Source organism: Stenella coeruleoalba (genome assembly GCF_951394435.1).
Source record: "Stenella coeruleoalba genome assembly, chromosome: 3".
NCBI lineage: Eukaryota > Metazoa > Chordata > Mammalia > Artiodactyla > Delphinidae > Stenella > Stenella coeruleoalba.
The window spans coordinates 102,174,465-102,188,342 of record NC_137148.1 but is presented as its reverse complement, the minus strand read 5'-3'; the positions used below and the strand labels follow the sequence as shown (position 1 = coordinate 102,188,342).

At 41.9% G+C, this 13,878-nt stretch overlaps 1 long non-coding RNA gene and 1 pseudogene across 2 annotated transcripts in view; one reads left to right on the top strand and one right to left on the bottom strand.

Annotated features, from left to right (window-relative positions):
• Positions 1–1,275: 1,275 nt before the first annotated feature.
• Positions 1,276–4,461, bottom strand: LOC307184869 (regulator of nonsense transcripts 1-like; annotated as a pseudogene). The gene is made up of 3 exons: positions 4,303–4,461; positions 2,401–4,190; positions 1,276–2,312 (listed from the first exon to the last, which is right to left on the bottom strand). The product of its transcript is annotated as a regulator of nonsense transcripts 1-like (transcript).
• Positions 4,462–4,543: 82 nt separating this feature from the next.
• LOC307184213 overlaps positions 4,544–13,878 on the top strand; it is a 319,259-nt gene continuing 309,924 nt past the window's right edge. The window contains exon 1 of the long non-coding RNA XR_013827684.1: positions 4,544–4,680. This is a non-coding gene — a long non-coding RNA (uncharacterized lncRNA). The remainder of the gene's footprint in view (positions 4,681–13,878) is intronic.

Below are 13,878 nucleotides of genomic sequence, written 5' to 3'. Positions count from 1 at the left end.
TGCTTTCTCTGATGGCTCTGGGGGAGAATCCGTCTTTGCTTCTGGCTTTTGATGTTTGCCAGCCACCTTTGGCATTCCTTGGCTTGTAGCTTCATCACTACAGTCACATGGCTGTTGTTTTTCTGTGTATCTTCATATCATCTTCCCTCTATGTGTCTGTCTCTGTGTCCAAATTTTCACAGGGAGTGAGGGGCAAATCCAGCCCTAGAGGGAAATGCTTTACTTCTCAGAGTCTAGTGGAGAAAGGAGCCTCCTGTTGCTGAATGCTGCTCCCTCACCTGCAGGGAGAAGCTGCTGGAAGCTAAAACTTCAAACAAAAACCCTTCTTGCAACTGCATCACAGGTGTTGCTCCTAGTCTCTAGTTGTATTGGTTTGTTTAAACTTTGTTTCTGGAACCTACTCACATCACCCAGGTCCACCACTCAGATTTGGCAGACAAACTCAGGAAAGTGTTTATTTCAGTACTTCTTTGAAAGAATCTTTAAAAAGTAACCAGAAACCTTCCAAACATGTATTTCTTTACAGGAAAACCCTCTTAGAACACAGCCAGCATGCCCTCCACAGTTTCAGAGCTGGTGTGGACAGCACATCTCGAAGGGGCTCAGCCTAGCACAGCTGTCAACTGCCCGGAGCCCTGACTGGGCACAGAGTGCGAAGTTTTTTCCTGCTAAAACGTAGTTCCCCTTTAACTAAAAGAGAAGAAGAACAGAACAGGGAAAAGGGCTCCTCTGAGACGAGGGTTTTCCTTGCTCTGCCCTGGTGGCAGACCCAGGTGTGGACATTGTGGGCGTTGGGCCTTGTTGGCAGCAGGGATGGTGAGGCTTGATGGTGGTGGTCTTCCGTGGTGGAGCCCACCTCTCACTCCCCCTCCTCCTCCTCCTCACCAAGCACCGGCATTGGGCACTTGCTCTGACTTAAGCTCCTCTCTCCCTTGGGTGTTCCTCTCCCTCTCGTGCTGCTCAAAATGATGCTTCAGTTTTAGCAGTGGAAAACAGGCATCCATTTATTTTTACTTTTTTTTTTTTTTTTTTGCGGTTTGCGGGCCTCTCACTGTTGTGGCCTCTCCCGTTGCGGAGCACAGGCTCCGGACGCGCAGGCTCAGCGGCCATGGCTCACGGGCCTAGCTGCTCCGAGGCATGTGGGATCTTCCCGGACCGGGGCACGAACCCGTGTCCCCTGCATCGGCAGGCGGACTCTCAACCACCACGCCACCAGGGAAGCCCTATTTTTACTTTTTTAACCCAGAATAAGATGCTAGTGGAGGAGACCACCTTCTAGTACTGGGGCAGCCCCATCACTCTGCTGGGCGGGTATGCTTGCTGCCCCTGGTGCATGGAGTATATGGAGTCTTGTGACAGCGCCATGCTGCCAAGACGACTGTCCTGAGACAGCTTGGGCTGGGAGAGGTGGGCCTGACTCACCTGGGAGGGCTGGCTGATGGAGATGCAGCCTGTCCTCAGGGCACCCTGTGAGACAGCTTTGACGGCACATGCCCGGCTGGCCTGGCTGTTGAGGAGATCCCTCTGGCTGGCCCAGGAGGCCCAAAGCTGTTCTTCTAGAATCCCCCATGACCAGTCTTGCCTTTTGGGGTGCCCCACCTGTGGATGGCCTGTTAGCTTGTCCAAAATACCCCGGTGGCAGCATGGGTGGCATGACCAGGTTGGAGGCCATGGGGACTGTTCATGGAGGTCATGAGGCTGGGGTAGGCACTGATCATGCTGATCTGGTCATGGGTCTGGAAGCACATGTTCAAAGGCTGGCCCTGGCTGCTCTGATCATAGACTGATCCTGGGATAATGGCTTTCCGGGGTCATACACGGATGTTGTCATGAAGCGGGCTCCAAGGTTGATGGTGATGACTAGCTTCCTGGGCTTGCTGAATTGCATGAGGCTCTCCTGCAGATAGTTCAGTGCCCCCGCCCCCAGCAGGTGGTTGTAGTTCAGCAGGTGGTTCCAGAGCAGCTGCTTGGACAGGGCCCCTGGGTTGCCCATAATGTGCTTTGGTCAGGGCCACATTAAGTGCCTGGGGTTGTTTAAAAATCCAATGCTTTGGTGCTTACCTGCCCACATGCAGAAGATGATAAAATTGTTCTTGAGCCCCTGAAATACATCCACGCTGCCATTCTCCACCTCTTGGTAGGGCTTGGTGTGCAGGGAGTTACTGAGCTGCATGTACTGCGCTGGTAGGAGCATTGGCCCTCATAGGACATGATGACGGACATGATGACGGACATGATGATGGCAATCTGGTCCAGCTTGGCAGCCGTCTTCATTAGCTTTGTGGTGATCTTTTCTGTTTGCAGCTTCTGGCCTGTTAGGTAGGAGGTACCTGACCTGATGATCTCCTCCTGGCCCTGGGTCACACAGAGCATCTTCACATGACCTGCTGCTGTTCTGACAAGGGTCCTTGCAGAAGATGTTGGACAGGAAGGCGCTGAGTGCAGGGTACCTCTGATCCTGGACCTGGAGGCGGATGATGCAGATAGGAAAGGTGCCCAGCACCACCAGGTACTCAAGGAGTGACTGGGACAGCCCAGCCTTGGCTGCCTTCTTGCATATCACCATGAGGCCCAGCTGGCAGTGGTCATCCACAAGGATCAGCTGCTTGGCTCTGAGGACACAGGGACCATGTACTCCAGGGCTCAGTGGCCTGGCTCCTGTGAAACTGCCTCTTGGCAAGCTTCGGTCACCCGCATGTACAGCAGATGACATCTGTGTTCACAAGCAGTTCCCTCTCAGGAGTCTGCTTCAGGGCCAAGTACCACTTCTGGTCTGCAGAAGACAGCTCCCAGGTCTTGTCCTTCAGCAACTGCAGCTTCTGGAGCTCTGGCGTGCTACCTGTGTTCCTGACCTGCTTGTGCAGGGCCAGGATGCACAATGGGGAGCCGAGGACCCTGGCGCAGAGCTGCATGACTTTCAGCCTGGTCAGTGGATCTTCTTGGTCAGCTGATCCTTGGCTATGTTAGTTGGGGCACAGACTAGCACAGGCCCACTGAGCCAGATGGTAGATGATGGTGGCTGAGGTCACATCTTCCCTGTGCCTAGTGGTCCCTGGATCCAGCTCAGTGGTCTCTGCAGCACCATCCTCGGAAAGTCAACCTGAGAGTGGTGGAGGTCTTGGAACTCTTGTGCTGTGAAGTACTTGGGCAGCTGGCACTCTCTGATCACGCCTAGCAGTTTACGGTAGATGCAGCCCAACACGGAGCTCTCCTCCACAGCAGATGTTTTCAACACTCTGCGTTCTGTCTAATGAGGCTGACCTCCACATGAAATCCACCTGGAAGTTATGAGTTACCTCCAAGGTACGCCCACAACTACTCTGCAGCTCAATGGTGATCTCATTGCCATAATTATCAGGAGCCTTGATGACGTGGCCAATCCCTTTCCACAGGGGCACCAGGTCCCCTTTGTACCACAGACAAATCTTGTTCCCCTGCATGAGCTGCATGTCTCCTAACCAAATGATTACTAAAGCCTGATTACCAAAGTCAGTCTTGGTCAAAGTGAAGTAGGCAATTCTCTTCTTGTTAAGGCCCAGGTGCCACCTGACAGTGATGTTACCTTGACTCTGGGACTCTTTCAGTTTCTTAGAGTAGTTGGTCTCCATCTTGACCAGAATGCCAAATATGTTCTGGTACTGGTAAGAGTCCTCCTACCTGGGGATGATATGCTGGGGCCCTGCCTCCACCCCTGGCTTCTCCAGGTCCTCCAAGGTGGTGGAAGGATTTTCCTTGCAGAGCTACTCCAGCTGGCTCATCTACTCCCTGGTGATCTGTGAGCCCACAGCTGTTCCTGCTCAGAAGGGATTGTGATCAGCCAGGACAGGAAGTACTGGTCCTGGATCCGGGGTTTCCACTGTGAACTCTCTCATCTGATTTTCTTGAGGCTGCTCTGAGTGGCTTAGGGCTGGCTGCACAGTTGCCCCATGACCCAGGTGGCTTTGGTAAGAATGAAGCCAAGGAGGAAGGCCTTGCTGCTGACATAGTCATAACGCTCCAGAACCGTCTCCCCCGGGGCCCATCCTTGTGCAGAGTCATCTCTTTGCATTTTGCCCTCAGAGGTGACTTAGAATGTGGCTGCCAGAAGCATTTCCGTGATCTACTGAACCACTCTTGCTGGTATCACAGTAAACCATGCAGTCGGGATCGGGTATTCCCCAGTAGCTGCAGGCATGTATGAGACATCCTTCCTCTAACAAGTATCGTCTTCATCTTCTTTGAAGTTAAACTTGGCCAACTGCCTGGTCTTGCCCACGTTCTCATTCTCGCCTGGTTCTGCAGGATGCGCACGGGTCAGCCCACCTGCGAGTCCACCTGTCCGGCTGCAGCTTCTATACGGACCCGGCCTCTAGTGCTGCCGCCTTGGGAGGCGCGTCTGTGTCTGGCTGGGGAAGGCGATCTCGGTGCATTCAAACTCCTAGCCCTGCGTGTGGAAGCCTGGGAGGCTGGCTTTCTGCGCATCCAGGAAGGTGCGCATGTGCGGGCTGGGCGGAAACGCCTCCAAGCTCGAGCTGCTGCGTTTTCGCTGCGCAGAGCCCTCAGCCACGCCGAGGTCTAGGCCGCTGCGTAGCTGGGCATTATCCAAAGGGTCGCAACCGCGCGACCAGAGCTGCTCTTGCTGCCCTCGGAGCCACCCGCAGCTCACAGCGACTGCAGGAACCGCCGTCGCCACGGCCTGTGGTAAGTACGTTGCTTTAATTTTACCTATTCTGTCGGATGTGAGATGGTCTCCATTGCATCCTTGATTTCTGATATTATTTTTTGTTTTAGGAGCTCCATTTTATTCTTTTGATATAAATTCTAGTTTTCTAGTTGATTTCTCTATCTTGTCGTCCATTTTACAGTCATTTAAAGTCTTTTTCTGAAAACCAGTATCTGGATCACCTGTGCATCAGTTTCTATTGCCTCCCCCACCCCCTTATTTTTTATTTTGTATACCTGGTAAAGTTTTTATTGAATTACTAGAATTATGTGTAAAAATTACAGGGATTCTTGAAATGTTATCTTTCTCTAAAGGGGATTTCTTTAGCTTCTGGCAGTCAATTAGAGTCGGCATGGATTACTTTAATTCAAACAGGCTGAGCTGATTCACAGCTGGGTTCAAGTCTGTAAGGCTGGTCTATTTCTGGCTTAACCTCAGCATAGACTGTAGCCCTTGTGGTGTCCAATTGAATACTTGGGGTTTTTATCAGAACCCCATCCTTTTGGTGGTTCTTTAATCCCATTTTTAAAATCTTCCCAGAGCCATGAAACTGAGAAAAATCCTGCATAGTTTCTCGAACTCATAGCAGCTAGTTTCTGCACCGCTTCTGTGCTTCTCAGCCTATACTACTTACAAACTGGCAAGTGCCTCAAGAGGAAAAACGGCTTAGACTATTGGGCTCAGTTCTTTGAACTCTTCTCTCTGTAATCTTGGCCTTTTAGGTTCTGGCTGTCTTGATGCCCTTGAAGTCTAATTTTAGTCGTTTTAGGCTCATGACATTGCTGAAGTTCTTTAAAAGACTCTTGACTGTTTAAAGCACAAAACAGTAATAATGGGTATGGGGTTTATAGAATATGTTGAATTAAAACGTATGGCTAATATACAAGGAACTGAGTGGGGATTAAGTGAAATCATACCATTGTATAGTTATTGTATTGTTCTTTAATATCTTATGAATTGAGACTGTGGTAAGTTAAGTGTGTGTATTACTATCTATAGGGTAACCATCACAACACATAACAGTGGACGCACACAAAGAAGTATTGCTAAAAAATCAATTAAATAGATAAAATTGGATAAAAATTATTCTGTAAGCACAGAAGACAATAGAAATAAATGAACAATAGAACACATAACAGATGGGACAGGTAGAAAACAAATACCAAGGTAGTAGAATTAAACTGATCTGAACAAAACCGTAATTCCATTCAATGTAAGTGGACTAAATGCTCCATTAGAGAGAAGGAAATTACAAGACTGGATAAAAAGCAAGACCTATCTACATGTTGTTTATAGGATATATTTTATAATATCTAAAAACACAAATAAATTCAGTTTGAGGAGGGGAAAAAGATATATAAAGTGAGTACATCTATGACACAGAAATTCCATTACTAGGTATTAAGCCAAGAGAAATGAAAACATATGTCTATGAAAATGTGTATAAGAGAATATTCATAGCAGGTTTATACAAAGTAATAGCCAAAGTTTGAAAACAATCCAAGAGGCCCATCAATACGAAAATGGGTAAAGAAACTGTAGTATATTTATACAATGGAATACTTAACAGTTAAAAAGAATGAACTTTTGATTGATGAAATGACATGGATAAATCTTAAAAATAGTATCTGAGTGAATGAATCTAGACGCAAAAGAGTACTTATATATGACTTCATTTTATATAAGTTCCAAGAACAGGCAGTTCTATACCATGTTAGTAGGAATGAGAAACTGGTTACCCCTGGGGAAAGCAGACTAACTGGAAAGGGGGAATGAGGGAAATTTTGGGAGTGATGGAAATGTTCTGTATATTAATTTCAGTGGTTGTTACCCAGTCATTGTCAAAATCATTGAACTGTACTATTAAGACATATGCATTTTATTTTTTGTGATATATACCTCAACAAAAAGTATAAAGTGAAGCATCACTTAAAAACAAATCTGGACTAAGACATTATTTTGTTCGTTTCTTAATAACAGAAGACAATAGGTGCATACAACTTGTAAAAAAATAATAAGGAAAATTGTGTTTCCAAAAATAGAGCTGGGTTTTTTGCCATCTTATTTTAGTGGATCAGTTAGTAACATATAACCAAATATGAGGCTGAAGCCCTTGAAAAATACAGTAGATCAATGAATTCCTTCTTCCAATGATATGGTTTTCACAGAACTCTTGAATTTAGGTCCAGTGCATATGTCATAATATGTGTCCAAAATATTGAATAAACAGGGGAAGGAAAGGGTTTGGGTTTAAAGCGTACAGTGTTTGTGCTTTGAGCTGTACGTTGAAAGTAAATAAAACATTAAATAAGGAAGTCTAAAGGGCACATACAATTGTTTTATAATTTGAACCGAAAGAAGATTTAACTAGAGCCTTCTATTCAAAAAGAATTTAAGACAGTATTATAAATATTTTCAAAGCTTTAAGGTAAAGATGGATATAATGGATGAACAGATAGAGGTTCATAGTAGAAAAATGGAAACTAAAAAGGGGTCAAATGGAAATTTGAGAAGTGAGATGAAATGAGGTCATAACAGACTGGACAGTGAGAAAAGATCAGTGAACTTGCAAATCAATAGAAATAAACCAAACAAAAGCCCAGAGTGAAAAAAAATAAAAAGAGCAGTATTGACCTCTTTATTGTAGGACAACATTGGTATTGAACACACATGGAATTGGATTCATGGAATGGAAGAAAAATTGCATTAGAGGAAAATATTTGGAGGAAAAATGGTGAAACCTTTTCTAAGTTAAAACACATTATGAAAGCTTAATTACTTATTGAATATGTAAGCTCTGTGTGACTTGTGAAGTAAATTTTTCTTATCCAGCAAACTGATATGCCATTGGAGTTATGATTTTAAGCTTTACTGAGATATAGTTGAAAAAAATCAACTACACATATTTAACGTGTACAATTTGGTAAGTTTTGACATATGAATATACCTCCCACATTTACTTATGCTCATTTGTAATTCCCCTTGCTTATCCTCTCCCTGGTCCCCAGACAACCAGTGCTCTGAGTTCTGTCAGCAAGGGTTAGTTGGATTTTTCTGGAATTTTATATAAATGGAATGACGCATTATATACTACTTTTGTGTATGGTTTTTCCTTCACCCAGCTTAGTGATTTGGAGGTTCATCCATGTTGTATCTATAATTAGTTCATTCTTTTTTATTGCTAAGTAGTAATATAATTCTATTCAATGAATTTTTTTATTGATTCAAAATCAAATCTTTATTAAGTCTCCATTGCATCAGAAGTCTTTCCCACTCTTCATTTCTTTTTTTTTTTAACATCTTCATTGGAGTATAATTGCTTTACAGTGGTGTGTTAGTTTCTGCTATATAACAGTGAATCAGATATACATATACATATGTTCCCGTATCTCTTCCCTCTTGCGTCTTCCTCCCTCCCACCCTCCCTATCCCACCCCTCCAGGCGGGCACAAAGCACCGAGCTGATCTCCCTGTGCTATGCGGCTGCTTCCCACTAGCTATCTATTTTACGTTTGGTAGTGTATATGTGTCCATGCCACTCTCTCACTTTGTCACAGCTTACCCTTCCACCTCCCCATATCCTCAAGTCCATGCTCCAGTAGGTCTGTGTCTTTATTCCCGTCTTACCCCTAGGATCTCCATGACCTTTTTTTTTCCTTAGATTCCATATATATGTGTTAGCATACGATATTTGTCTTTCTCTTTCTGACTTACTTCACTCTGTATGACAGACTCTAGGTCCATCCACTTCACTACAAATAACTCAATCTTGTTCCTCTTTATGGCTGAGTAGTATTCCATTGTATATATGTGCCACATCTTCTTTAGCCATTCATCTGTTGATGGACACTTAGGTTGCTTCTATGTCCTGGCTGTTGTAAATAGTGCTGCAATGAACATTGTGGTACATGCCTCTTTTTGAATTATGGTTTTCTCAGGGTATATGCCCAGTAGTGGGATTGCTGGGTTGTATGGTAGTTCTATTTGTAGTTTTTTAAGGAACCTCCACACTGTTCTCCATAGTGGCTGTATCAATTTACATTCCCACCAACAGTGCAAGAGGGTTCCCTTTTCTCCACACCCTCTCCAGCATTTATTGTTTCTAGATTTTTTGATGATGGCCATTCTGACCATTGTGAGATGATATCTCATTGTAGTTTTGATTTGCATTTCTCTAATGATTAATGATGTTGAGCATTCTTTCATGTGTTTGTTGGCAATCTGTATATCTTCTTTGGAGAAATGTCTATTTAGGTCTTCTGCCCATTTTTGGATTGGGTTGTTTGTTTTTTGTTATTGAGCTGCATGAACTGCTTGTAAATTTTGGAGATTAATCCTTTGTCAGTTGCTTCATTTGCAAATATTTTCTCCCATTCTGAGGGTTGTCTTTTGGTCTTGTTTATGGTTTCCTTTGCTGTGCAAACGCTTTTAAGTTTCATTACGTCCCATTTGGTTTTGTTTTTATTTCCATTTCTCTAGGAGGTGGGTCAAAAAGGATCTTGCTGTGATTTATGTCATAGAGTGTTCTGCCTATGTTTTCCTCTAAGAGTTTGATAGTGTCTGGCCTTAACATTTAGGTCTTTAATCCATTTGGAGTTTATTTTTGTAGCTCAGCTGGTAGAGCGGAGGACTGTAGGTGTTTGATTATCAGTGAATTTTTAAAACTGGTAATACTAAGCTATGGTGACGTTTGCCTCAAGCAGAAGGTGAAGAGATTGATTGGGAAAGGCCTAGAGGGAAGTTTCTGTAGTATGGGTGCTGTTTATAGGGTGTACACATATTTTAAACCCCATTGGACTATATTCTTAAGATATGTGCATTTCACTGATTGTAATTTATACCTCATGAAAAGAAAAGAGAAGGCAGTGTATGAAAAATAACCAGGTATACTGCCTGATTGCCGTAATAGTTGATTGATATTATCATGTGCTTAGGTCAGTTATCTATTTTTAATGTTTTTGGTTATCCACAAGGACTATCTTTAGATAGGTTTTTAAAGCATTTTCCTGTGATTTAACTCTTCTGTGAATGCTAATTTAAGAAAAGTGTACTTTATCATAGCTTTTATCCAAATACTTTTACTCCCCCCAAGTTGGCTTTATGGAAATAAAATTTATGCCCCAAATTGACTATACCTATGATAATTCCCAATATATTAGAATGGAATTGCTAATGTTAAAGCCTCATTTTTATAATTTTTTCTTTATCAATAAAGTATAATAAAATACCAAGCATCCCTTATATCAGATAGACTTAAATTCTGTCATAAAAATTGAGATGTAGGGGCTTCCCTGGTGGTGCAGTGGTTAAGAATCTGCCTGCCAGTGCAGGGGCCACAGTTTCAAGCCCTGTTCCGGGAAGATCCCACATGCCATGGAGCAACTAAGCCCATGTGCCACAACTACTGAGTGTGTGCTCTAGAGCCCCTGAGCCACAACTGCTGAAACCTGCATGCCATAACTACTGAAGCCCACGCACCTAGAGCCCGTGCTCCATGAGAAGCCACCGCAGTGAGAAGCCTGCACGCTGCGACAAAGAGTAGCCCCCACACGCAGCAACAAAGACCCAACACAGTCAAAAGTAAACATAAATAAATAAATTTAAAAAAATTGAGATGTTATTCAAACTAACTTGTAAATCAGATAATCTCAATTAAATAGCATATTTTTACTGAATGACAAGTGATTGAAATCTAAGCATTCATTTAAACATTTGTTAGCTACTTACTGTAAGAGTAGATGTACAGCTTTATGTGCTTTACCTACCGTAGGATATCTTTGGTCTTCTCAGTATTAAATAGTAGCTTCTATAGAAAAGTGATCACATTTTTTATATGGTCTGGTATATATAGCTCAATATTAAACTGTATATAATTAAGCTATATTCAGTATTAGAGTATTATTGAGTTTACCCAGTATTGCACTCAATATTATACTCTATATTAAGCTATATGTAACCTAAGTAAAGGGTGTTCTGTTTATCAGAGCCTCCTGGTGCCTGGACCACCTCTTGTAAACAGTCTTTTCTGTTCCATCTTCAGTTTTGTTTAAATGTCATTCATTATGGCAGAGCAAAAATGTATACTGTAGTGTCCAAGTGTCTTTGAAAAATAATTGCTCATCCAGAGAAATCTATAGTGCCCCAGCTTGAGTTTTGCTTCTATAGGGTTTGGATTATTATGACTTTCCAATTAGAACCTCAGTACTATAATTACCATTTAATTATAATTTATCTCAGTACTTACTCTTCTTACCTCAATATCCCATCATCTGATGCTCTGATGGCAGCCAAAATGGGACCAGGAGCCTCAGTGCTGAGCTATTCTTGTGCTATGAGAGCTCTAACATTACTCTCCTGAATGGAAGGAGCTCTCCAGAGGTTTCTGTTTGGCCCTAAAAAAGATTCAAACTACTTGGCTTATCAGGCCTTCTGAAGAGTGGCCTCTTTTGGTTCCCTGACCTTGCTTCTGCCTCTCTCCCCCTTTGCTCATCACTCCAGTTGCTCAGGCCTTCCCTCTGACCGCAGTGACTGACAAACTCATTCCTGTGCTTGGGTACTTAGAACATTCTTCCTGAGATCTTCACAAGCCTGGTTCTTTCTTTCCTTTTCTTTTTGTCTTTAAATCAAAGTATAGTTGACTTATTATTTTAGCTTCAGGTGTACAGCATAGTGATTTGATATTTTTATATATTATCTGTATGTCTTCTTTGGAACAATGTCTGTTCAGGTCTCCTGCCCATTTTTAATTTGATTTTTTTTTGATATTGGGTTGTATGAGTTCTTTCTCTATTTTGATTATTAGTCTCTTATTACATATATCATTTACAAATATTTTCTCCCATTCAGTAGGTTGTATTTTCCTTTTGTTGATGGTTTTCTTCACTGTGCAAAAGCTTTTAAGTTTAATTAAGTCCCATTTATTTATTTTTTGCTTTTGCTTTCCTTGCCTGAGGAGATAGATCCAAAAGTATATAGCTAAGACCTATGCCAAAGAGTGTGCTGCCTATGCTTTCTTCTAGGAGTTTTATACATTTAGGTCTTTAGTCCATTTTGAGTTTACTTTTGTATATGGTTTGAAAAAATGTTTTAATTTTATTATTTTACATGTAGTTGTCCAATTTTCTGAACACCACTTATTAAAGAGCCTGTCTTTTCCCCAATGTATATTCTTGCCTCCTTCATCGTAGATTAATTGACCATATGTGCATGGGTTTATTTCTGGTCTCTTTACGTTTTTCCATTGGTCTATATGTCTTTTTTTGTGCCAGTACCATGCTCTTTTGATTGCTGTAACTTTGTAGTATAGTCTGAAGTCAGGGAGCATAATACCTCAAGCTTTGTTCTTTTTACTCAAGATTGCTTTGGCCATTTGGGGTTTTTGTGGTTCCTTACAAATTTTAGGATTATTTGTTCTAGTTCTGTGGAAAATGTCATGAGTATTTTGATAGAGATTGCATTAAATCTGTAGATTGCTTTGGGTAGTGTGGACATTTTAACAATATTAATACTTCCAGTTGATGAACATGGGATATCTTTACATTTATGTGAATCATCTTCAGTTTTCTTCATCAGTGTGTTACGGTTTTAAGAGTATGTGTCTTTCACCGCCTTGGTTAAATTTACTCTTAGGTATCTTATTTATTTATTTATTTTGACTGCATTGGGTCTTAGTTGTGGCACATGGGATATTCGTTGAGGCATGCAGGACCTTTCGTTACAGTACACAGTCTCTTTGTTGCGGCGCTTGGGCTTCCCTCTAGTTGCAGTGCTTGGGCTTCTCTCTAGTTGTGGCATGCGGGTTTTCTCTCTCTAGTTGTGGCACGTGGGCTCCAGTGCATTTGGGCTCTGTAGTTTTGTGGCATGTGGGCTGTCTCATTGAGGCATGCAAGCTCAATGTAGTTGTGGCACATGGGCTTAGTTGCCCCGCAGCATGTGGGATCTTAGTTCCTTGACCAGGGATCAAACCCGCATCTGCTGCATTGGAAGGTGGATTCTTTACCACTGTACCACCAGGGAAGTCCCAAGGTAGCTCATTCTTTTGATTCAATTATAAATGGGATTGTTCTCTTACTTTTTCTTTCTAATACTTTATTATTAGCATATAGAAAAACAGCAGATATCTGTATACTAATCTTGTATTCTACAACTTTACTGATTCATTTTTTACTTCTAATAGTCTTTTAATGGAGACTTTAGAGTTTTCTGTATGTATAATAGTATCATGTCATCTGCAAATACTGACAGTTTTGCTCTGCCCTTCCAATTGGGATGCCTTTTATTTCTTTTTCTTGTCTGATTGCTGTGGCTAGGACATCCAATTCAATGTTAAATATAAATGGTGAGAGTGGATATCCTTGTCTTGTTCCGGATCTTTCAGCTTTTCATGGTTCAGTGTGATGTTAGCTATGGGTATGTCGTAAATGGCCTTTATTATGTTGAGATCTGTTCTGTCTGTACCAACTTTGTTGAGAGTTTTTTTTATCATGAATGGATGTTGAATTTTGTCAAATGCTTTTTCTGAATCTTTTGAGACGATCATGTGATTTTTAGTCTTTGTTTTGTTAATGTGCTGTATCATCACATTGATTGATTTGCAGGTATTGAACCATCTTTGCATCCTGGGATATGTCCTATTTGATTATGGTGTATGATGCTTTTTATGTATTGAATTTGGCTTGCTAATATTTTGTTGAGTATTTTATCTATATTCATCAGAGATGTTGGCCTGGGATTTTCTTTTTTGCAGTGTCATTGTCTGGGTTTGGCATCAGGGTAATATTGGCCTCATAGAATGATTTTAGGAGTGTTGCCTTCTCTTCAGATTTTTGAAATAGTTTGTGAAGGATAGGTATTAATTCTTCTTTATATGTGGTAGAATTCCCCTTTGAAGACATGTGGTCCTGAACTTCTGTTTTTTGGGAGTTTTTTGATTACTGATTCAATTTCAGTACTAGTAATCAGTCTGTTCAGGTTATCTATTTCTTGCTGATTCAATCTTGGAAGCTTGTATGTTTCAATTTCTTCTAGGTTGTCCAATATGTTGGCATATAACTGTAGTATTCTGTTATGATTGTTTGCATTTCTGTGATACCAGTTTTAACTTTTCCTCTTTCATTTCTAATTTTGTTTATTTGGGTCCTCTCTCTTTTTTTCTTAATGCACCAGGATAAAGACTT